Below are 27,189 nucleotides of genomic sequence, written 5' to 3' on the forward strand. Positions count from 1 at the left end.
GTCACAGAGTACACTTATCTGACTGACATTACCAATTTCTTGTCAGACAGTTTGAACGTGGATTTCACCACCCTGTCGTTACACAAGGGCCACATTTCCAGACTTGAAGAATGTAAAACCTGATGATTCACAGACACTCTAGTTAAAACATCTCTTTACCAAAGTCCAAACCACAGTGGCAATGGTACTGGACAGTGTCCCTGGCTGTGTCATACACAAGCTGACATATGAAGTCACCACTCAACTAAACCCAATATTATTATTTTTTTTTTATTTGTCTTTTCATCTATGATGATTTGTCCATTTGCTTGTTTATTTTTGACTTTTTTTGTTAAAATTTGTGTGGAGCTTTTCTCCCCGGGCCTCTACTGAAAATGGAAATGTATCCAGCTAGACTAGCCCAGTCAACAAATGTAAAATAAATAAATAAATAAACACTCTGCCCAGATGCAGCCTCTATACAGGTTACATCCTTGCGGAATCATGCACTGTAATGGTGTTCACAGTCCACAAGGGTTGAGCTACAACGTCTTCTTCTTCTCCTTTTGGATGCTCCCATTAAGGGTCACCACAGTAGATCATCTGTTTCCATTTTTTCCTGCCCTCTGCATCTTGCTCTGTCACACCATCCAATTGCATGTCCTCTCTCACCACAGCCATAAACCTCATCTTAAGCATTCCTCTTTTCCTGTTACCTGGCGGCTTCATCCTTAGCATCTATTTCACAATATACTCTGCATCCCACCTCAACACATGTACAAACCAACATAATCCTGCCTATCTGGCTTGGTCTGCTAACCTTCAAACCTGGGCTGACCCCCTAATATACTTATTCCTAATCCTGTTCACCCTCATCACACCCAGTGCAGATGTTAACATAAATTGATTAAGGGTAGAACTACAACAGATCCTGGAAACTCTCACCCTGTAAGCCAGACAAAGCTATGGAGCACAGCATTATGGAACTCATTAACAGAAACATTATGAACCTGCAAACACTGCACCATACCCACTTAGGTTCTCTTAAGGCCAGATCATGGCTCCTACACCTAGTAGACTTCAGGACAGTTAACAATGCTATAGGTGAGGGAGGGGAGGTCCACACAGCCAAGCTATAGCTCACCAGCAGTTCCTACCCATCCCACATTCTGGTATTATGCATAACCTCAACAGACTGACCATAAACAATTGTTAGATGCTGGATTGACAACTGAAGCACAGATGTAGGACACACAGTAACATTTGCAGCCTCCCTGTACAATTCTATGCCAGTAACAAGTGGTATTCACCTGCACTCAGTCCTGGGACCACTCCTGTTTGGCATATAGCTTTCTTAGGTGCAAGCAAACACAGTAGGGATAATTCTGCCCACGTTTGATGAAAATACATACTGTGGGGCTATACTTTATTCTCCAAATGACATACACATCCTCCAAAATGGTATCATAGAGACCTGGTGTCAAACTCATGCTGTAAAGCTATAAGCTAAAGAAAGCATAGTTATCCACTTTTAGAAAAGAAAGTATCCCCAGAGTACCACATAGGTAGTAGCTTCCAAAATGTGGAACAGGTACTAATGTATACGTATAGCCATGTGTTTTGTCATCTCTCCTTTGATAATCACATTACCAAAGGGTTTTGGAAATCCCTCTGTGGAGCACATAAGCAATAAAGGGTTTGCATACAGATCCACAAAGGTTGTTGCACACCTATAATGATTAGTCATCTTTGCCAGACTTTGCTTGCTTTGGAACAGGATTCAAATATACCTCAAGCATAAAACTTACTCACACTCTTCAATAGAAACCATGATGAGTGGATGTGAAACAGAAGATGTAGCCCAGGGATCACTGCAGTGACTAAGCTTGTCACGAGCATACAGAAGTAACCTAAGGTCTGGAAAGCGCCAGCACGATCTGGCAAAGATAACAGATGCTTTCATGGAGAAAGCAGAGTACCCATCTATGAAATAATTTAGGTCACATGTATGTATATGGCTTTGCCCCACAGCTACCTTACATGTTTAATGCACATACAGTTGTCATTGTGATATATCATACACTAGAAAAATCAAGACCCACTACAAATTGGACCAACAGTATCACACACTCTCACACACAGTCAATAAGTGTGAGATTCAAACTCCTTTCTAACTACATTATGATATTACAGCAGTCTGCATTTACACAATGCGATATACATATTACTGGGATTTCACCTTTCCACAGTTATATTTGTAGGATGGTGACATCATCAGACTTGACAAAGATGAGTATGCCACTTTTAAGGGGTGTGAGTAGTCTCCAAAAAGGTTGCGCCTCTTCAGGGAGATGTACACTTGGCAAGTGCTGGAATCAAACTCCTACCTAACTATAATATGAGACTACAGCAGTACGCATTTACACGACACACTATACACATTTTCGAGATTTCATTTTTCCACAGGTATATTTGTAGGATGGTGACATCATCAGACTTGACAAAGATGAGTATACCACTTTTAAGGGGTGTGAGTAGTCTCCGAAAAGGTTGCTCCTCTCCAGGGAGACACAAACACTCACAGTTGGTAAGTGCAGGAATCAAACTCCTACCTAACTACATTATGATATTACAGCAGTACGTATTTACACAATGCGCTATATACATTATTGGGATTGCACCTTTCCACAGGTATATTTGTAGGATGGTGACACTGACAAATATGCATACATCACTGGTGTGAGTAGTCTCCAAAACAGATGCTCTTCTCCCACACACACTGTCAGTAAGTGCAAGCATCAAATCCCTACCTAATTACATTATGATACAACACCAGGACGCATTTACACGATGCGCTATACACATTACCAAAATTTCACTTTTCCATAGGTATATTTGTAGGATGGTGACATCATCAGACTTGACAAAGATGAGTATACCACTTTTAAGGGGTGTGAGTAGTCTTCAAAACAATTGTTCCTCCCAGGGAGACACACACACTCAGCAAGAGCAGGAATAAAACCCCTACTTTACTACATTAGGATACTACAGCAGTACGCATTTACACGACACGCTATACACATTACTGGCGTATAATTTTTCCACAGGTATATTTGTAGGATGGTGACATCATCAGACTTGACAAAGATGAGCATACCACTTTTAAGGGGTGTGAGTAGTCTCTAAAAAGGTTGCTCTCTCCCCAGGGAAAGAAAGACATACACACACTCAGTTGGCAAGTGCAGAGTTCTTAATACAAACTGAGTACATTTGTACACTTCAGCAAGCAATATGGAGTTACAGGGTGCAATACAGACAATACTTGCTGACAGTTTGCCCAAAGGTTTATTTCACATTTGCTAACCTCAGCAGGCTTATCATACTAGGTGTATTGTGAGTGTATTGTATGCATAGGCCATGACCATATCATATATGGGTTGATGCACCACATGCTGGCACACACAGGGTCAAACTGGTGGCTAAGCTCTGTCAACCCCATAGTGGACAATATAGTCAAGAGGAGGGTCATACATCCACAACACCAACAGTCTCACTTAGACCTACAATATAAGCACCAGCAAAACACACAGATAAATACACATTACCATACTCGGAGAATACAAATATTAATCTGAAAAAGAGAGAGTGTCCTCCTAAGCAGACAAGCAAGCAACATGCACCTCCAAGCACCCGCCTGAATACACATAATACACCAAAGCAATGTGCCTCACAACAGGCCCTAAGGCAAAACAACATACCCAACACATTAGTAATAGGTGACTCCATAGTCAGGTACACAGATATTCCACTCACTCGGCTGGACAAGGGAAAGGCTACTGTCAGTTGTCTGTCAGGTGCTATGATCCGCCACATAACACAAGAACTTACATCACCCGAGAACAGGTACTTATATATGACGTGTTCTTTGTACATGTCAGTGTGAATGAGACATACCTCCCAGGACAACATGACAAGAGATCTATAGTAGCTCTATGATCATGTAGCCCAGGCTGGTATGACCCTGACCTTGAGTAGCATCTTACCTTTACCTACATGATACTGCAATATAACAGAAAGATGATAAACTTCAACAATTGGCTGAGCTTCTGGTGTCATTCAAAGGGGATCCAGTCTCTGTCTGCCTGTGATGACATGACAGACAAGCCTCATTGCTTCGCTACAGATGGTTTGCACCTGTCACCCCTATGCTTCTGAATACTGGCCAAGGCTTTTGCTGTCCCCATATTACATTTTTTAGGCAAGGCTTAAAGGTTCATAGGTTCATAGGTTCATAGGTAGGTACTAGGCTATCAGCCCTGGGGCCTATACAAGCCCACCCTAAAAGGTACCCTGGCTTTTGCCACCCAAGAAATTTATTTTCCTGTGCCACTGTCGAGCAGAGACACATAAGTGATCCCCAAGGTGAATTTCCCATTTCCCATCCAATCAAGATTTTTCTTGAAGAGTGCTAATGAGGAGCTTTGTTTGTTATAGGTAGGTAGTTTATTCAGGAGTATGGTAAGTCTCTGGGACAGGAATCTATCCCTCTGGCATGTTCTGTTTATTGTGGTGACAAGATTTAGGTCCCTAGACCGTGAAGCTCAGAGGGATTGGGATTTCTTTAAGTGGAGCATGTCTAATAGCTCTGGGTTTGACATAACTTTGTATGTTAGGCAGAGATCACCTCTGAGTAGGCGATATGCGACAGAGTAAAGCTGGAGTTTTTTGAGACAGTCTGTGTAGGGCATGTTTTTGAGGCCGGTAATCCTCATTGTGAGGTATTTCTGTGGCCTTTCCAGTTGTTGTAGATGTCTTGTGAGGTACATACCAAAAGGGCGTTGTACTTTATATTGGATCTAATGAGTGATGATTAGAGGGGAACAATGACCTCTTTTTTTCTGCATGAGAAACCTTTTGTGATGAGGTGTGCCATGTAGAAGGATTTCCTGACTACTGTGGCGATGTGCTTATCAAAGGAGAGACTACTGTCCACCTGTGTCCCAAGGTCTCTTATCACACATTCGGTGTTAAGTATACTACCTCCTATGTTGTAGTTCATGGGTACAGAGTTTTTACCAAAGGGTATGACAATGCCCTTTTTGGCATTGAGCTTGAGGCCATGGCTTTGACATCAGGCATCTGTCTCAGTGAGGCCCTTTTGTAGGATGCCCACATTGTTAGTAGTTTAGTTAATGGCTCCTAGTTTGCAGTCATCTGCGAACTTCATTAGCTAAAGACCTTCTGTGTTAGCCTGTACTTCAGGGAAGTAGATACCAAACAGGACAGAACCCAGGACTGATCCCTGTGGTACTCCACTTGTCACTCATCTGAAGTCAGATTTGGAGTCTGCTACTTTCACAGTGTAGGTTCTGTCAGTGAGCCAGTTGGCAACCCATCTTGTGACATAGGGATTTATACCTAGTTTAGTGAGTTTATCTATAATTGCAGAGTGGCGGATGGTGTTGAAAGCCTTGGCAAGATCTAGATAGGCTGTGTGAACCACCTTACCCTTGTCTACAGCTTTGGTGACTGCTTCAAAGAAGTCTATCAGGTTTAGGAGACATGATCTGTGTTTTTGCTAACCCAAACTGGTTGGTGTCCAGAGTTTGGAGATTACCAGTGTCTTTGTTTATAAGTTCCATGATGATACCTTCCATGGCCTGGCAGACCAGGCTCACCAGGCTAATGGGGCGCTAGTTCCCAGGGTCCATGGTGGCTCTGCCCTTATGTAGTGGGATAACCATCACTGTGTGCCATTCAGCAGGCACAAACCCTGAGGTGAGGCTATGATTGAACATGGTACTTAGGTGTGGTGCCAGTTCGTTCTGTAGTTCATGTAGAACACAGCCTGGGATGTTTTCTGGTCCCATGGATGTTGTGTTCCTGGCTTTGGAGAGTGTGGTTTTTACCTGTGCAGCCGTGATTACAGGAACTTTGCATTCTTCCGGTATAGAGATGATCTCTTTCATGGGTGAGAGGGGGAGGGGTAAAGTTAGCACTGAACCTATCTGCCAGGATATTGGCAATATCAGTTGGGTCTGTATATTTAGTGCCATTGTGCTATAACTCAGAGAAGATCTGAGTGTTGCCACTGAGATTCTTGACATAGCTATAGAATGCTTTGTGGTTGTCTTTAGAATCAGTTGCAATTTTGTTTTCGTAACTAGCTTTGGAGGATTTTATCAGGGATCGCAGCTTCTTAATGAGGCTGAGCAGGGAGCTCCTCCACTCATGGGATTTTACTCTCTTTTGCAACAGTTCCTTCCTTTTGTTAAACTGTTTGTTTACGGCAGGGGACCACCAGATTGGCTTCCTTTTTTGGAGGATAGCGTCTTGGTTCTGTTTGGGATAGCATGATCCACGCACTCATGTAAGTACTTATAAAGTGCAATTATGTAGGATTCAGTAGTCGTAACTGTATTGTTCAACTGCATGGGTGTCATGAAGTTCACCACTTCTGTCTTAAGAAGCATGAAGTTGGCTTTGGAGAAATTTTTTACCATGGTTTCCTTAATGGGGGGTGGGGGCAGAATGTGGATATGTAGGGAAATTAGCTTATGGTCGGATCGGACCAATGAGGCATTGACTTTAGGTGTGGAACACTGGTCACTCAGAACAAACCAAACCCCGTAACCAGCACAAATAACCACAACGTGAGCTAAATGCTACTCATTGCCAGAAGTCTCAGCATCCAAATGCACACACTTGAGGCACTTCTCAGTATGGAGAATATTGATATCTGTGCAGTAACAGAAACCTAGTTCAAGGCTCCAGAGATCACACCAGCACTACCAGGATACTACTCATTCCATACCTTCCAGCATCAGAACCTGGATCATAGCACATAGGGTGAGGATGTATCCATATTCTTCAAGGATACATACACCTCTCTCTACATCCTCTTTACAGGATATGTACACATAAAATGTTGCACAGCAACGTTCTTCATACTCCACTGGGGTGGGGCAACAAAAGACACTTGGCATTCATGCTCTATGAGCCTAACTAGTCTGATCTGCAAGGCAATGGAGCCAATCATAATGGAAGTCAACAATAAAAACATTGGGAACCTTCACACAGTTGAGCACACCCAGATTGGCTTCATCAAATCTGGATCACGCCTCCTGAACTGGGTGGATTTCCTTGAGACAGTTACCCAGTCTACAGATGATTGAAAGGAGCTTCACACAGCCTACTTATACCTCACTAAGACCTTTGACACCATTCCCCATGATGAACTCACCAACCTGGGCATAAATCCATACATCACAAGAAAGATTGCAAATTGGCTCAGAGATATATCTCACAAAATAAGAGTTGCTGGCTACATGTCAGACTCTAAACCGGTAACAACTGGCGTCCCCCAGGGTTCAGCCCTGGGACCCTCCTCTTTGGTATAGACTTCTCAAAAGTACATGCCAACACAGGAAGGCTGTGGTTGACTAAGTTTGCTGGGAGCTGTAAAGTGTTTGCCATAATAGATTCCCCAGATGACACAAATATTCTCCAGAAGAGACTCTGTGAGACAGATATGTGGTGACAGAATCATGGCCTCAAGCTCAATCTGAAAGAATGCATAGTAATCCCCTTTGAGGAAAACAAAGTACCCACAAACTACCACATAGGTGTTACCCCCTAAAAACTGACAAGGTAATAAGGGATCAGGGGACACAAGTAGATAGTCATCTTTCCTTTGACAACCATGTTGCCAAAGTGATTAGGAAATCTTATGTGGCCCACCTAATCAACAAAGTGCTTGCATCAGGATCAAAAGAGGTAGTGATGGCCCTCTGCTCTTAAGTTATCAGACCCATCATTGAGTACAATGCACCATTTTGGATGTACTCGAATAAGCATATCCAGCAGCTGGAGAGATCACTGAGGTACCTCACCAAGAGGATTACTGGCCTCAAACAGTTGTGTTATGCAACACAACTAGTAAAACTAAATCTGTTCTCCATTGTGCACTGCTTACTCAGAGGCACATTCTGCCTAACATACAGAGCCATGTCCAACACATAACTGTTGAACATGCTCCATCTACGGATAACAAAATTGAGCCGCACTACACATTCCAGCGATATGAACCTCATCACAACAATGAATATAACATGCTGGTGGGACAGAGTACCATCCCAGACACTTGCCTTACTGTGGAACAGAGTCCCAATGTACATCAGACAGAACCGCTCGCTGACACTCTTCAATAGGAACCTTGATGAGTGGATGGGAAACAGACAATTCATGCCAGGAATCACATCAGCAGCCTCACTAGAAAGGGGCTTAGGGTACTAACTATTAGAACTATGGCTTAGGAGATTAACCAATGGGGTGGTGAAAGCTGTACAACTTGCCTAGGCTAATATATGCCTTCATGAAGATAGTCTACTACATACCTATGAACCTATGTGACAGGTACATGTCTACAGATAGTAGATGTGTACTTCATTGTACAGTCATGTTGCACAGCAGGCACATGCACCACATACACTGTAATGCTTACAGATACTGGTGGCTAATATGTACAGTGGGTGAGATGTGCACCTGATGTCTTTTGTGCCATTAGGATGTGTGCTGGGTGGAACAGTCCTGGTAGGCTCCCTGTCATGGTCACCATCTTACACACATCTCTGCTCATCCATCTTTGGCTTATTATACTGTGTCCCCCCTACATATAAATATAGGTACATAGGTAGGTAATAGGCCATCTGCCTGAAGGCATATATTAGTATGGCCAGAGTGTGCAGCTATCACCACACATGGGGTTAGTTCCCTAGGCTTCTGTGTAGTAGAGCTGATGAAGTGATCCATGGTGTGACAGTTCAGTTTCACATACACTCATCAAGGCTCCTCTGGAAGATTGTCAGTGAGGGCCTCAGCTTAATGTAGGTTGGGAGCCTGTTCCAAAGAGAAGTCTGTGAGTTAGTAATGTATCCCTCCAACATGTTCTGTTTATTGTTGTGATGATTATATCCCTAGAGCATGTTGCACAGTGAGCTTGGGTTTACTTCAGATAGAGCATGTACATCAGTTCTGCATTGGACATGGACCTGTCTCTTGGGCAGAGATCGCCTGAGTATACAGTATGCAACAGAGTACAGATTGAGTTACTTCAGTCTTGTTGCATGGGGAAACTGTTTGAGGCCAGTAATCCTCTTGTTGAGGTACTTCAGTGGTCTTTCCAGCTGCTGAAGGTGCCTAGTCAGATTCATCGCAAGTGTGCTGTGATACTCTCTGATGGGTCTGATGACTGATGAGTAGAGGGAACCTCCTTTGACCTACATGCAAAGACCTTGGCAATTTGTGGGAACACATAGCATGATTTTCTATCCACTTTGTGAATGTGTTTCTGGAAGTAGAGATGACTATTCACATGTGTCCATAGATCCCTTATTATTACCTCCATATTTAGGGTGTTGGCACCTATGTGGTATTTGTATGACTGTAGCTCGGGGCCATACTTCTGACACCACATCTGTCTGACTAAGACCCTTTTTAAGGATGTCTCTGTTGTGCCAAACATCGATTATGACAACCTTTTTGCAGTCATCCACAAACTTTGCTAACCATAGCCCTCATGTGTTTGACTGTATTTCTGAAAAGTATACACCAGGCAGAAGGGGTCCCAGGACTGAGCCATGGGAGACAGCAGTTGTTACCAGCTTACAGTCCAACAGGGAGACCACAGTTCTTACCTTGTGGGATCTATCTATGCCCCAGTTGGCAATCCATCAGATGACATACGTGTTTATCCACAGGTTGTTGATTTTGTGGATGCAACATGTTTGTTAGATGTTGGAAAAGGGCTTTTTATGGTCTATGTAGGCCATGTGGATCTCACTTAATTGATGTATGTCCTGGGTAACTGCCTTGAAAACTGTCTAGCAAGTTTAGGGACCATGATCTGCCCCTGACCAAACCAAAATGGGTAGGGTTGGGTGTTTGTAGGCTCCCAATAGCTCTGTTTATAAGTTCCATAATGATGGACTCCATGGCCTTACAGATCAGGCTTATTAGGCTTATAAGACAATAGTTCATGTTGTGCACCAACACTTGTGGAATGTGCTAAATGTTGCTGTAATCCATTCACCAGTTCATATCCTGTACAGAGGGTGAGTCTCAACAGACTGTTCAGGTGCAGGGTCTGTTTGTTTTGTAGTTCACATATGACACAGCCAGGGACACCATGACATCCCATAGACACCATGTTTTTAGGTTTGGATAGAGCTGTTTAACCATTGTATATGTGATTTTTGGCTTTTCACAATCTCCAGGTATGGTAATGGGCCCTTTTGTCAGTGAGAGGGGAGTAAATATGTATGAACCTGTCTGACAAGATGTTGGCAATGTCAGTCATGTACATGTATTCATTTACACTTTGCACTGACTCAGAAAATATATGAGTTTACAATGATATTTATGACATAGTTAGAGAAAGCTTCATGGTTCTCTATGGACTCTTTGGCAATATTTTTGACAGAACATGGCTTGGATAATGTTAGGAGTGCTCATTGTTTCTTGATTATACTGATCGGAGATTTATTGATCTTCTTTGGATTTTCACTTTCTTTGAACAACTTAAGTACTTGTATTACAGTTTGAGTATGACAGGGGTCCAATATATTATATGGGTCTGTTTTCATATCACTGTGTGCGCAAGGCAGGATTGGTGAATAGTGACATGTGTCTGGAGTAAGAATTGCAACTGCCAGATATGTGTGGCCCACTGCTGTACTCAGACATGGCCTAAGTGTGTGAGCATGCTCAATATGACCTTTCAGTATGTTGTTGACTGAAATTTGCTTTGTTTCTTTAAGTGTGTGAGCATGCCCAGTATGACCTTTCAGTATGTTGTTGATTGACATTTGCTTCGTTTGTTTAAGTGTGTGAGCATGTCCAGTATGACCGTTTAGTATGTTGTTGACTGACATTTGTTAAATTTTTTAAAGTGTGAGAGCATGCCTACTATGGGAATACATATATACTATATATGTGTGTGAAAATTCAAGTTGTTTTTTACTTCAGGGCTCACCTTTGTGTTGTACATTGACAGGAAGCACGCTGTGCCTGCAAGGCTTCCATGAGTCAATTTGCATAGACTTATCAACATTTCTACATACAGGGGGGACAGCTATTATTTGTACATTTCTACCTGGGGGGCACACCTGATTGTTACTGTGGGTGTACATAGGATGAGGGGTACACCTGACACTTATACATATTTACTAGGCCTGCACTGCTATGTCAGGTACTCCATTTCAGTTTGTACTGCTGCCTATCATACTGGCTTGAGGCATACCACTGTACTACAGACCTTAGCTTCCAATTACACGCATATTAGTTTGTGACTTCATAGCCTACCCAACCCACATTACACTGCCTGGCCTGCTGTTATCTGTCTGCATAGTGCTGGGGAAATGTTACTCATATGCCTCTTTAGAGGGCATGATACAGCATTTGTTTGTGTTTGCGTTTGTCTACAATTGTCCTGCTGGCTGTGACTGTTAGGTATGTGACCCCCCCAACTGGTATGTGTGAGTGACTTAAGTTGTGTCTGTGCCAGCAAAATGCTGTCATGGCTTAGTGGTTCAGTACTGTGACTATAGTGCACAGTATCCAGAGTTCGAGCCCTGTCATTGCTTTTTATTTTCCTGCTGGGCAGACCTAGAGTTCGAGCCCTGTCATTGCTTTTTATTTTCCTGCTGGGCAGACCTGATGGTTTAAGGAACAGTAAAGCAGGTGTGAGCATGTTTACCTGACTTTGCTTGACTTTGCCCAATGTTGCCCAACTTTGCCCGATGTTGCCCGACATTGCGCTGGTTAGCACAGTGCGCAGCTACACCCAATTGTATTTAAATATGCTCAATACTGGTAAAATGTGCTTAGCAGTGCTTTATATTGCTTAAAATAGGGCACTCATGCCTCAGATGGTGCTGCAGGGCTGCCTATGTTGGATGCACATAGTACACTCCCTATACATGTTTGAAAACAGGTAGTGTCAAGTTAGGCATCCCTTTTACTGTATGTGCAAGTCATTTCCAGGGTTCCTACTGAGTCAATGTATGTGCTATGCATTGCCTCTTTGCCAAGGCCAGGGCATACTGGGCATGCCTCCTTCTGCCTACTGGGCCAGGCTCAGGTTGCTCCTCATCGGAGTCACACTGTGCCTGTGCAGGCCTTGGCAATGGTGGGAGGCTGTTTGGGCCAGCCCCATGCTGTTCCTGCTGCAGCTGTTTTCGCAGGATCATATTGTGTAGTATGGCACATACCATAACAATTTGGGTACATGTAGTTGGTGAGTACTGCAAGGCTCCACCAGATGTGTACAGGCACCAGATCCATGACTTGAGCATCCCAAATGCACACTCAATTATGTTTCTTGTTTGTGTGTGTGCCTCATTATGGAGTTCTTGTTCAGGTGTGTGTGCATTTCTGATGGGTGTCACCAGCCATGGCTCCAGTGCGTATCCAGCATCCCTCACTAGGTGACCATCAGGGATGTCCCCATTGGCAAATCTCTGGTACAGCTGCATCAGATGCCAGATGTGGGAATCGTGATAGCTTCCAGGGCAGCCAGCACACACATTCATTATTATGCCCTGGGCATCGGACACGACCTGGCAGTTGATGGACGGGAAGCTCTTGCAGTTGACGTAGACCCTACTTCGCTCACCGGGTGGTGCTTTGATGCATATGTGCGTGCAGTCTATTGCACCCACTACCTCAGGGTATTCTGCTATTTGGTGGAAAAGATGCATATTGCTGGCCAATGCCTCATGGAATTGGGGAAATATATGTGCTCACCAGCATGTGCTGACATGGCATCCAAGAACTGGTGGAGTACCCTGGATGCTGATGCCTGTGAAATCCCCATCATATCACCAGTTGGTCTTTGGAAGGTACCTGTAGCTAGTATTCTTATGCCAACATATACCTTGGTATCCACTGGGATGGGTTTCCCTCTGTTGATTCTGTGTGTGAGGCGTGGCCAGCACAGCTCAACAATTTGCTGTAGGAGGTCTCTGTCCACCCTATAGCTCTCCACTATCTCCAGCTCATGTAGCCCTTGGTAGGTTACCCTGGGTCTGTACACTCTTATCTGTCTCCTCACTGTGGGTTGCTCAGCAGCATTCACAACATCACCACCCTCAGCACCTTGTACGTGTTGGTTTATGATAGCAAGAGCAGCCCCTAACATTTTGTCTGACTTAAGCTTTTTAAGCTTTCCCTCTTTGTATACTGCAGTGTTGCAGAGTTCTTAAGAAGAAACATGGGGGAATGGTGTTTGCAGAGTTTAAAATGCTGGGCTGGGCTAGTCTGCTGCCTGTGTAATTGGCTGATTCTGATATATTTCACCTGGCAGCTCTGCTAGCTCTCCTTGGTTAACTTCCTACTACTTCTTTTCCTTCCTTTTGCCTTTCTGTTTCCTCCCGGGGGAAGCACCGCACAAACAAGCGCAAATGCGCACACACACTGTGTGCATGTTTGCAAGGAGGTTCCTATCTTTTAACATTGTGCACCTTTGGTTTGAGGTTTTCAAATAGGGCAACTGTAGGCACGCCTCTTGCAATCCTGAGCAACTCAAAGCAAACATAAGCCACTGTGCTCCAATTAGCTTACTGCCTGTTTGACACACCTCCTCATGATGTCACCTATATTCTACTCTACTACTCACCTACTCCTACTCTTACACTCTAGGGACATGGCTCACATGCTGGGGAAAATTTGGATTCATTATCCTTATCCTCATTTGCATAAGATTGCCTACTAATTGCATGGTTACATCTCTCACACTGAGCTTCCCCCCCTTAGCAACCACTACTCAGTGGCCAAGTTGTCTTCAGCCTGCCATTCACCTGCATGGCAGAATAAGCTTTTTAGTGAAAATGCCTATTTTTAGCTTTTTTTTTAATTATTTTCTTGTTTTTATAAGCGTCGCATGCTTGCACGGTGCTGCACTATGATTAAACATCGGAGATCGGGGAAAAAATAGTTAAATCTTTATATTTTTAAACATTTATAAATGCCATTGGCCTTATATTTGGCCATTGGCATGCTTCCTCAACTGTATGCATCCTTTATTTGGAGCTGTCATAGCTCCGTTTAGCTATTTGCAGAACAGTACTCCGTTACCAACGGAGTACATTTCTGCAGCTAATACTAATCTTCTACGGACAGGTTAGTATTTCCTGGATCGCAAATTTACCTCATTTGCATGGCTTTCACCAGCAAATGAGGTAATTTGCATGCCATGACGCTGTCCGTGCAGGAGTAGCTTTAGCAGCTCTCGTGCACACCCCTGCCAGCTGTACCTGGATCGCACGGCAGACATATTGCCAACGTGAGCTCCTACACTCTTCTTACACTCCCGTGCAAGCTTTCATAAATCTGGCCCTCAGTTTTCCTCAGTACTATCAATGAATTTTCCTTCTGGCTGTTTCTATTTATCATTGGTTAAAACATGTATAATATTTCCACCATTACAGAGTGCTGCAACTTTACTAGCCTCAGTCATAGGCCTTCCATTTGGAGATTTTAAGGAATGTAATTACTCAAAGATCAGTCTGCCTCACAGTTTAACCAAAATACTAGTATTAGATGCAAAACCATTATTTTTTTCCATTGTACAAAACTAACAGTGTAGAAATCGCTTTTAATGCCATGACTCAACAAAATTCATGTTACTAAACGTTTATCTTGCCTGAAGTATGTTTTGCTAATGAGACAACTTTCTTGGCTTATTTTTCCAGGTACACTTAACAGATGCAGGAAAAAAGTGTAAGCGAGTAGCTATAAAATGTTTATTCCTATATCAAAAGGAGAGTTTGGTCTTCCCAGTTTCTGGCACTACAATTTTGAGTGATGATATATAAGGGTAAGATGTGAGAACACTTTGATATATTTGTCATCTGAGTTTATTATCATTATTAATAGCTTGAGAGACAGCTTAAAGGCTCTTGTAAGGCATAGGTCACTGAGAGGATAACAATGTGACTTGTGCAACTTACATGCAAATCTAAAGACTGCCATGAATCTCGGAATAGAGTTACCCTATGTTCTATGCTTTTGGGAAATACATCTCCTTAAATACTTTATAAAATGGTATCATAGAAAAAATTGATACACAAAAGGCATTTTTATGCCAAGGATATTTGAGTTTCTAAAGGCAGTACAATACGTTATTTTCAGGAAATGTAAGGCACCATGGATCCTAGCAGCAATCTGAGAGAGTGGCAGTTCTTTCCATTGAGAGCATGTGTAGAAAAGATGAATATGAAGGAATCCATGTCAAGGAATTAGTGCAGCTGGGTGGTTAAGAGGCACAATCCATACATCCAAATGGCTTTAGAGGTGGTAAGACTGAAACACAGAAACCTTACATTGTTATGTAAGAAACATGATCCTATGGCACAAATTCAGAGTATGAAGAAGCAGATATTATACTATAAGAATTCAGAGTGAAAGTGCATCTATAAACAACACAGTAATAAAAAATATTAGATATAGCCTAATATGCCTTCCTTAATTGTCTGTACATGTGTTGTTTTTGCCAGAGAAAAAAACAGTCATAATTAAATGCAGGGCCAGCTGAGGTGAATACTGGAGGTATACCCTCCCTGCAAAACCACTTGCCATTGGTTTAGTCCAGTCTGGGGTAATCACTAGAGCATGAACTTCAATACTGGTAATTTTGATGTTCTGATATTGGGTGGGTGACTGGGTATTGGGGCGGTGTCCATTTGACTTACTGCCCTACACCTGTAGATAGATAGAACTATTGACATTCACTAAATTTATGTTAAGTCGGTGTGCTTAATGTTGACCCAATAACATTAAAACATGAATGATAACACTCATTTGTGCATGCTCCAAATTTACTCCTCAGAACATACTATACTAAAATAAAATGTTTTTCAGTGGGTTCAACTCCAGGTTAATGACTAAGCACAAGTCATAGGCAGAATCATTTGCTTGTTCTATCTTTCTTACATTTTTATTAAAAAAAATAAAGCCTATCCATGACACCCTTGCAGAAGATGGAATTTCAAACAGAAGCTGGCTTAACATGTTTACTGAATTAACCTTTCTGATCAACATTTAATACTTTGAAAAACAGTTATGTTCTGATTCAGGGAGAAATTAAGGCATCAGTATTATTATTCCTATTGACCTACATTATCCCCTCCAATCTCCCATTATTCTCCCTACAGACCACTTTGAAGCTCTACCCAAGACCTACTACAAATCTACAAACCCACGTCTAAATTTGGACGTTATAAGTGCAGTTATCACCCCACTATTGCCTGGAATAAACTTCCACTAGAAATCAGGACCCTTACACATCCTAAACAATTTAAGACAGCTACTAAAGAGTACTTCAAAAATCACTGGTCCTGCCACTGCAATCCCCCTCCCTGAATATCCCCTACTTCCTATACTTTGCACTACCTCTTGCCCTTTACTCACTCTTCTCCATAACTCCCTCTAATCTTCCTTTGACTACCCTTTCTAATGTCTTATAAAACATATAGCCCTTAACCCAAAAACAAAAAAACAAAAAAAACAAACTTTTTTTATATATTGTAAAAGTCTTTGCTATACTCCTGACTATTGACACTGTTTAACAATGTATCACTACTTACTGACTTGTAAAAAGCCTCTAACATTGCTATTTAATTGCTATATAATCATTATGTATAATTAAAATTGTAAAAAATGTTGGAGCTTTTCTCCTCGGGCCACCGCTGTAAAAGGGCTCTTTAGCTCAGTCGGACCTACCCAGTCAGCAAATGTAAAATAAATAAACAAATAAATAAATTACTTTTTTGGTCCTAAATCATTGATTCTTATCACATTAGGATGAGTTTTGTCTAGTGTGAATGTAATATATTTTCTACTAAAGAGTATGACTTCTATGCTCACAGGGTTAGAAAATACAGTTGTGTAAGTAAACTTACCATACCAAGATGTTTAAATGATCACTGCTGCTGTAGCTTTAGCTATACAGGTTATATATTGCTAAGGATGGCATGATATATCAGCTGGCAAGCTTCCAAATAACCTTGGACCAATAGACAGTTCAAATGGTAAGACTGAGAACTGATAAAAATATCCAGATATAAAAAAAACATAAAACAAAGTACGAAATGTTTCTCAATGCAAATGTGAAGGTAGGCATCTTTTAAATTTATCTTTGCCAAGAAAGATAGTGAAGGAGCAAGAGATAGCAGTATCTGAAGGGACAGCATTTTGAACTTTGGGACCTTGGCAAAAATATTATGAAAGAAGAGATCTAGTACAGGCTTCCATTTCTTTTCTTTCTTTGACATCAGAAAACTCCTTACATAAAATCATTTGCCCATCTGGTTTGCAGGTATTGGTTCTATGATTCCCACATATAACATTTGTTCCAGAAGTGGAGAAAACAGTGATCATTCATTTACTGAGCAAGGAGGAATGCCCTGGAAAGTAAAGAGTCCCATTGTTAAGCATGCCCCTGTAGAATGACTTTTAGAACTCATTTCTCTGAAACAAGCTGGTGCCACAAGGGAAGATGCAGACTCATAGACAAAGAGAGATCACAAAGGTGTGTGTGTGTGTGTGTGTGTGTGTGTGTGTGTGTGTGTGTGTGTGTGTGTGTGTGATGGAGAGGGGGGTCTGAAAACACCAATAGTCATTTCGACTTTCTGGAACGTCTTATGATTTTCAGAGGCTTTTCCATTCTTTTTGGGGATGCCTTGCCAATGATTTTTAAAATTCTGGTAACACCTTGTAACTTTGAATTATGTTATGAAAAAAGGAGCCATGGAAAAAATGTATTGGATGATTTTCCTCATCCTTTGAAGCACCATTCGCCTCTCATCAAACCTGTTAATCACCTCCACTGCAGGAGAGCCAAACAGAACATCCTTATGCAGGGGAGAATTTAAAATGTTAGTTTTAAAGTCTTCAGGAAGATTTTGAAAATGTAACCAAGCAAATCTTCTCCTGACTGACCCAAAAGCAGGAACCCCAAAGATGGCATGGCATTAGCAGTGTCATAAAAACACTGTGAGGTTAGCTTAATTACATCAGAAGCAAATACAGAACAGGCATTCAAATAATTTTTTGCTTCAGTTGAGGGAATGTTTACAGTTAATATTTTAATGTTCTTCAAAGACAGAGAAAACATATGAGCCAGGCAATTTAAAATTCTGAATGTTAAAGTGGCAGTAGAATAAATTTTTCCCCAAATTTGTCAAAAACTTTTCCATCCTTGTCAGAGGTAATGGGATCAGTATTAACAATGTCTAGCAGAAGCAGTTTTGGTTAGGAAATCACTGCAGGGTCTGCTTTATGTAAGTATCAAGGAGTCTGAGGTGCCCTGTACATTCTATCAAACTTCCTAAAGGCTGGAGGTTGGCTGTCAACTAAACTGCAATCTGTGAGAAAAACATTTTCTAAAGAAAGCAAAACAAAACAAAGAGTGAGAAGGTCACACTGAAAAACCAATCAGTAAAAACTAAATGAAAACTCCAGCCAAGCTAGAACTTCCAATGAGTGACCTCCCAAACCTCCTGTAACAGAGGCACATGGGATATATGTAAATGACCCTTATGAACATCAGGTGCTTCAGCTATATGGCGATTCTGATTGCCCATGACTTTTAGGTTTGAAGTCATTTTAATGGAAAATTTCAGGTCAATAAAGCCAAACCCCACTAGCTATGGATATGCATATTTCGGCCTTGTTATGACCTCGTCAGCATAGCACAAGCAGAGCGATGCACATCAAGGAAGGGATCAGGGAAAATGATGAGCAATCCAAAGAACAAAATCTGGCTACAGCAGAGTTACCCACTGGGGGCTGAGGCACAACTGTAGACAGCTTGACACCCAAAAACTCTCTGACTACTTGTTTCTTCTTGCAGACAAGGGATGGAAGAACAAAGGAGACCAGTAACTATTCCATAGACTGAGACAAGACAGATACAATTAACACAGGTAGCTGAGCTTGTGAGAGTTGATAAATCTCAAAGCATCAAAAAATGTTAATAAGGTAATAAAACCACTGACAGTCCCAGAAAAAAAAAACATAATTTCCTACACCTAATAACAAACATCTAGACTAATATGTGGGAAGCAAAGAAAAACAGACTTTCGCACTGTTTGTTCATGCAAGCATTCACACATTAAATAATCCTCTGAAAAGACACAACAGTCCAAAATATGTTTCCTATCTAAAAAGTAATACTTTCAGAGAAAAAAATATTAGGTTTCTTCCAAAAAATAATAATGAACAAGTTTTTCCCTACCATAGGACTTATTTGTTCTGTCTTCACCAGCTGACCAACAAGAGAAGTGTACTTCAGCAGTAAGAAAGTTTGTATATATTTGGTGCTCTAACTTAATACAGAGTTTTGCCTGAGCTCCTGGCAGAGCATATGGATGGTACCCATAAACATTGAAGAGCTGGCTGATTGGTAGAGGATGGAACCCCAAATATGCTGCTACAACAGTAATCTAATTTTGGACATTGTTAATGTTATTCTATAACAACATCTGAATTATTTTAGTAGTTGGGCTGATCTGTGTAGTGGTACATCATCTTCATATAAGGTTACTGTGGTAGGGTCAAGTGATGTGGTAATGTCATTGACATATATAGCATGAAGGGTACTGGACCATAAACTGACTTTGAGACATGCCAGAGCAGAATATCCCTTCACTGAAATAGAAACTTCCTGACATGATTTTGAAGGTTTTAAATCGGAGAAAAGTGTTGAGCCATCTTGCCGCATTATTGCTAAAATTAAAATTGTTTACACTGTTTTGGAATGTAAGATGGTCTGCATTCTAAAAGGCTTTGGTCAGGTGAACAAACAGACTCCTTGTCAGAGCTCCATTTCATGTTGCTAGGAAGATTTTTTCATTGGCAGTGGAAAGGGCAGTGAGTGTGTTGTAAACATTCTGGGGGGTCTGTTAGTACACCATTCTTATTCATGTGTTCAAAAGGTGGTCATATACTAATTCTGAAAATTTGTAGGTAGTGGGCAGAGAATGTTGAATTGTCTATATATTCATTGGTGGGACCAGGCATGGGTTTATTTGGTATGAGGACTATTACTGGATATTATGATTGATGTGAGAATGGTATCTGGGGTTACAGAAAAACTGGATATGTAAAAGAAGGGTTTAATGACATATTTATATATTGATTTAATAAAAACATAGTGAGTGATGTGACAACTGAGGTTTTACTTCTGCATTTTCTAACAGTTTTGTACATTCTTACTGATGATTTTCTAGAAAAGAAATAGGGTTGTGAAAAAAACCCTGGAAGAATGTTGGGTATTGAAGGAAATGTGTGGTTTCTGGTAGGGAGAGTTAGATCAATATCTGTGTATATACCTTTAAGAAGCTATCCAAGGGCTTGCACAGATGTAAAAATACTGAGCACATGTAAGTCTGACTGCCATTTTGTAGTTAGCTGGTGAGATGTGAACATATGAGTATGTAAGGTCTGTCTGTAAACTAGGTCGTTCATATTTAATGACGCTGCTATCCATACGTGTTTCTATGTATTAAAGCATCTGAACAAAACCCCAAGCCTTCTTGGATGAACGTGTATCATGGTGTCAGAACAGGCATATCTAAAGGGCAAGGAGTCAGAACCGACATATCCAAAGGGCGTGAAGCTAGAAATGGTTTGTCTAAAATTATTAGAGGCATTTGCTTAGTGGCTGGTGGATTATAGACGAGTGGATCATCCCTAAAATGTGCAAACTTCACAAAACAGGTCAGAAATTAATTTCAGATATTAAAACTTGCTCAGCAGTATTTATTTTCATATAATATGAAACCAGGTATATAGAACATTCTAAATAATAGTTGCATAAACCAATATGTATGATATTAATAAAAATATTCAAAGTACTACAGAAAATGTTTGAAATAAAGTCAAAATTGCATAAAATTCACAAATTATGTATTTTTTCTTATTAAGCAAAGATATCTGAGTTATCAGAAGGGTATATTTCTCATAGAGCAGCAATTACAGAGCCTGTTTCACAAAGTAAAGTATTCCAAAGTGGTTTATTGTGCATTTGAATGTTGTTACAAGTTCACAGAACAGTTTGTTCATATATAAGTACAAGGGCCATATTTTCAGTGTGTTTGTGTATACTTTGTGGGCATGGCAGACGGATTTTGAAAACTCAGTATTTCACTTGTGTTCGACAGCAATATTGCTGAGAACTGGAGAATGTTTGAGCAAGAGTACAACATATTCATACAAGCTGCATTTTCTGATAACGATTACTGTATAAAGGCATTTATTCTACTTAATTTAGCTGGGCCAGAAGCTATTGAAAAGGAGCATTCATGTGTGTATGTACCTGCTATCTATGCAGGATAGGGGGAAAAACATTATATTATTGTACCGGCTGAATCAAGGGAGGACCCTGTGTGTTTAAAATGTAAATTCAGAGAAATGTGTAACCCACCCCAGACAAATTTTACAATAGAAAGGCACTTATTTTACACAAGTGATCAAAACCCTAGTGAAACGTTTGCAGCATATATAAGTGACCTGAGAAATAAGGCTAAAACATGAAGATTTGGTGACTTAAAGGATGAGTTGATAAAAGAAAGACTTGTGTGTGGTGTAAAAGATGATGCTGTGAGAATGATTTTGCTTTATGACAGTGATTTAACTTTGAATAAAGCCATTGAGATTTGTTAGATATATGAGCTCACAGAAAAGCACACAACTATGCACACAAATGAGAATAGCTCTAGAATTCGCAATGATAAAGTTTGTGTTGATAGTATGCAGCACATGGTTAAAAGAAACAGGCCCAAGCACATGGCAGCAACTGTAACCCCTTCTGCACCTACTGGTAAACCCCAGAACTTTCTAGCAAGTTCCATAAATCATACAGTCTTAGTGAAGCAAAAGAGTAAGTCTGCAAACTCAAAGCATGGGCCCCAGTCTAGTTTCATTGCCAACTGTTGTAATTTTGTTGGAAGTCATGAATCTAACAGGAAAAGTGTTTACCTTTTGGTCAACAATGCCACCAATACAATAAATGGAATTATTTCTAAAGATTTTGTAAATCAAAAGGCCCACATTTTTTATCAAAAGGGAACATTTTAAGAAACAAGTTATCAGTTAGGCTATGGCACTTGTACTCTTTACGTTGATGGTCTGTCAGTGCTTCATAAAATATAATATATTTAAGGGCAAAGTATGGTGTTTTGTACTGTTCAGATAAATGACAAACCCATAGAGCTCAAAGTTGATACAGGCTCCAAGTGCAATGTCATGCCTGCAGAAACATATGCTAGAGTGTATCATGGTTAAAGGCTTGATTTGGCAAGATGTGCAAAGCTTGCTGCTTATGGAGGTGAAGAAATTCATAATGAAGGCTCAGTTGTGCTTTCATGTTCTACTGCTGGAAGAAGCTATGACTTGTTATTTTATGTGGTCAAGAGGCAAGTCAGTCATTATTAGGGCTCAGAAACAGTTTGAAAATGGGACTGCTTTCGTTTAACAAGGAAGTCCACCAAGTTAGCTTGAAAGATCACTACTCTAATTTTGTCTGGTACACTTTTTTTACTTGTACTGATATTTTCAAAGACAAACTAGGCAAACTTCCAGTTCTGTACTCCATGAAGTTAGACCCAGAGGTCAGTCCACTTATCAGGCCACCATGTAAAGTTCCAATAGCCATGCAGAACAGAGTCAAAGCCGAGTTAGATAAAATGTTACAACAAGGTGTGATTTTTCCAGTTGAAACTCCAACTGAGTGGGTATCTTCCATGGTGGTAGCTCATAAAAAAAGCTTGGATTACATCAGAATATGTACTGACCCATGAGATTTGAACAAAGCATTAAAAAGACCTCATCATCAAATGCACACAGTCAAAAAAGTCACAGCCTTGATGCCAAATGCCATTATTTTTTCTGTCTTAGATGCAAAGAGTTCCTTTTAGCAAATTCAGCCTGACAAAAAAATCCTCATTGCTTACTACTTTTAGTACTCCATTTGGCAGGTACAGATTTTTGAGAATGCCATTTGGGATAAATTCTGCAAGTGAAGTCTTTCAACGTTCAATGGAGCAAATTTTTTCTGGGTATCCTTGTGCTATCATAGTAGACATACTAGTAGGAGGTTGTGATGAATCTGAACATGACAGAAAGTTCAGAAAAGTTCTAGAAAGGGAAGATCAAGTGAATCTTAAACTTATTCCACACAAATGCAAGTTCAGGCTACTTGTGCTGGTCATTTATTTATGAGTACAGGCCTACGACCAGACCCTTCAAAACAAACAACCATTCTCGAGATGTCAGCTCAAGAGAATGTTCAAGTCACTGTCAAGACTCTAAATGTAAAATCATGATCTAAGCCATACTCATTGATATGTTTTGCTAGTGAATTTGTCAAGTTGTTCCTTCTTATATCAGACTTATGTTCTATTATTCTATCCCTAAGACATCTAGTAGATTTACCATCATAAAAACGGGGACAATTTTTACAAGTCGCTAAATATACTATATTACAAGTATTACATGTAGCAAAAAAAATTTAGAGTATAGGTTTTCCCAGTAACAGTGTGTGTAAAGTTCTCCTCATTATTAATAGATGAACAGCAGCTACATTTAACACATGGTACGGTTCCTTTTTTCATTGCTGGCTTATTAGTATCTATACATTTTATATCTTTATAGCATAACATTTGCTTTAAACTCACATAGTTACAATAAGAAATTCTTGGTTTATCAGAAATAATATCTATTAGTTCAGGAGCACTTCTTAAGATGCTCCAATTTCTGAAAACAATCCCCAGGATTTACTAATCTTCCGTGTAAGACTAGATTAGTCTTACATGGAAGCGCCAGTCTAAGAGTATGATGGCAGCACAAGATGCATATTAATGAGGGCATGCTGCCTCAACTCTAAAGCTTACACGGAGCATGGATGAGTGTAGGGGCGTGTCGGACTGCCGAGCAGTCCAAAAATCCACGCCCCTGCAATGAAGAAACATTGCAATTTCAAGTTACATGAGCGAGTCCGCTCACATGTGCACAATGTAACACTACACTTCCCCATATGTTAAACAACTGACAAAATTAAAAATAGAAAGAGTTTTTTTATTTTTTTTTATTTCATCCGATATAGCTGCCCATATTTGTGCATGTTTGCACGGGTTTGCCCATTGCTTAGCTGCAGTTAGTAGCTTAGACACTAGAAGTGGATAATAAGAAAAATATATGCAAATTAAGCAAAATAGCAATAGCGTAGTGGTTAGAGCCTTCGCATAAAGAGGAGGCATTCCCGGCTCAAGTCTCACTACTGCACATTCCATTTTCTGTTGGAAATCTGTATACAAAAATATTTCCTGACATTTTTTATGTATAAGTTTTGTAAAAAGCATTGAAATGTTAAATGTAGTAGTGTACGAATTATATATATATATATATATATATATATATATATATAAAGGTGAAATGGTTATGCATTCTGAGGCATGAGTACCCTATTTTAAGCAATATAAAGTACTGCTAAGCACATTTTACCAGTATTGAGCATATTTAAATCCAATTGCTCGTAGCTGCGCACCGCATTAACCAGAGCAATGTCTTTGCACATAGCTGCACACCGCGCTAACCAGCGCAACCACAACATATTTGCACATAGCTGTGCACCGTGCTAACCAGCACAACATCAGGCAATGTCAAGCAATGCTGAGCAACATCGAGCAACGTCGAGTAACGTTGAGTAACGTCAAGCAACATTGAGCAACGTTGGGAAAAGTTGGGCACAGTTGAGCAAAGTCGGTTAAACACAGCCACACCTCCTTTACTGTACCTTAACCAGTCAGATCTGCCCAGTAGGAAAATAAAAAGCAGTGTCAAGGGTCGAACTCAGGATACTGTGCACTATAGTCACAGTACTTAACCACTAAGCCATAACAGCATTTCATAAACATAGCCGCGGTGGTGGTGCTGTGGTAGTGCTGTCGCCTGAAAGTAAGACGTTGTCCCGTTTGATTCTCAGCTAGAGCGTCTCCTGTCTGAAGACATACGTGAATGGGTGTACCTTTGTTGAAGGTTGTGCATCAGGGCTGGCAACTCTGCATGTAAAAATCTTCTGCCAATCATTAGTGGACCGGAGTTCTGCTATGGCTACCCCTAACTGGGAAAAGCCGAAAGACACAACAACAACAACAACACTTTCAACAGACACATATCTATCAAAGGAATTTTAAACATTGCCAACATCAGCTAAGCAGGCGTGCCTACAGCTGAGTTTTTTTCAAAAGTGTCCAATCACAAATAAGTGCGGGAAATGAGGCATATTTAAGCTCCACAGGTGGGACTACTTGCTATAACTGGTTGTAGCTTCCTCTTGCAGTCAGCATGGCTGGTGTTGGAGAAAGCACTTGATTTAGAGTGCAACACTGGGGCATTGAGGTGTCCAAAGTAATGGTTTGGCTCCTTGTCCACAATCATGAGGAAAGACTCCTGTGGGGCCAGTACCAGGGTACCCATTATAAAATGGAGGCCTGGAACAGTCTTGCCCATGATCTCACCAGTGCCACTGGTGTTCCTCGGACTGGTGAGCAGGTCAGGCACCATTATTCTGACCTGAAGAGACGTAGGGAGGATCAACTGGACCAGTGGATCCAGGAATCCTGTGCAATGCCTAATGCCCCAGTACTAAGTAGCCATTGTATTAAGTAGTTAAGAATTGCTATGCTTGTCTAAACTATGGATAGGTATGTCTCAATGTCACTGTATTTACTTCACAGCTGCAGTTGTCCGGGCTATGAACCAGCAAGCCCATGAAGATAGGCTGCAAAGGCTGTGTCATCAGGCAGGTTAGTAATTATTCTGCATGTACTGTTATATAAAATAAATGAGAGAGCCTTCAAAAAGTGTTTTAACCCAATAAATAAAGGTGTAATAATCCTTTAATAAAGGTATAATTCCTGGAGTGCATCAGTGTCATTTTTTTGATATGTTGTACTGTTGCATTCTACAAATAGCAGTGTTGTATTAAGCAGTGTCAACCCACACTTGGGTAGGCCCATATAACGTGGATGAAGGGAGTGCCAATAGCTTTTATGCATATTTACAGCCCTCAACTGTTGGATCATGCCCAGCATGTACAGGTTAATCGGGCACATGAGTACCTAGGTATTATGTTCCCCAGAAATGTCAGTGTGCTGCCAGAAATGTAGGGAGCTGTTAACATGTAACTGATACTTTCACCTGAACATATCTAGATAATTATATGAAAGTAGAGTTGTCAGTGTACCATCTTAGCAGTAGTGTGCCTGAGCAACTCTCAAAATATGTTGCAGTAACATCTGCATCTTGGGCAGTTTGTATGTAAGATACAACTCATGTATATAATGATCTAGAAAAATCCAATTGCACAATATAAGGACATTGGGTAGTGTAATAATACATGTAAGGGACATATAACTGCACTTAATAGGAATGTAGTGAAAACTAGAAGGATATATAAGTTGTTAATTGAGCTATCTTTTTCCACCCTACTGTATGTGCATAAAAAATGCAATTCCACACCTCAATCTGTATGTCTAATCTCAAAACATTTGTTGGGGCATATGTCCTATTGGTTTATAAATATTTGCATTTATTTCTATGCATGTGTCCTGTTAAAATACCACAATATTGGTGGCCTGTTGCCATTAATTCAACCTGCATGCTGTTGTAATGTCCGTTATTGTTCTATATATACATGTGTTATGCTTGCTTTTCAACTGTTGAAAATCTGGTGTGTTGGGTTAATGGGAATACTTCTGCATACTGTTATAACTAATTGGGAATGCTGTTGACTGTTACTAACCCATATCTTTATTAAACTCTTCAAAACATAGTTCGTATGGGAAGGCCGGTCCCAGCGGACCCACCTGTCCCACCTCAGCTGGCCATGGCACCTGGCACCAGCAGATCTGGTGCCCAGCCTGGGACCTCCTCCTCCATTGGCCCTGTGCCACCTTTGGGTGGAAGTACTGCAGGGGATGGGGATCACCCCCCCATGCAAGTGTGGGCAGAGGAGGATCACCTATCACCCTTCGAACAGTCCAGGCTATGGTGCATCGAGAGATTGAATGTTCTGTTGCAGAACCTCTACACCAGCTTGAGGCCCGTGTTGTGCAATTTCCAGGTCAGCCTGCCCCTCCTACACAGCCC

This window comes from Protopterus annectens, chromosome 9.part0 (genome assembly GCF_019279795.1).
Source record: "Protopterus annectens isolate FY-2018-M chromosome 9.part0, PAN1.0, whole genome shotgun sequence".
Taxonomy (NCBI): Eukaryota; Metazoa; Chordata; order Ceratodontiformes; family Protopteridae; genus Protopterus; species Protopterus annectens.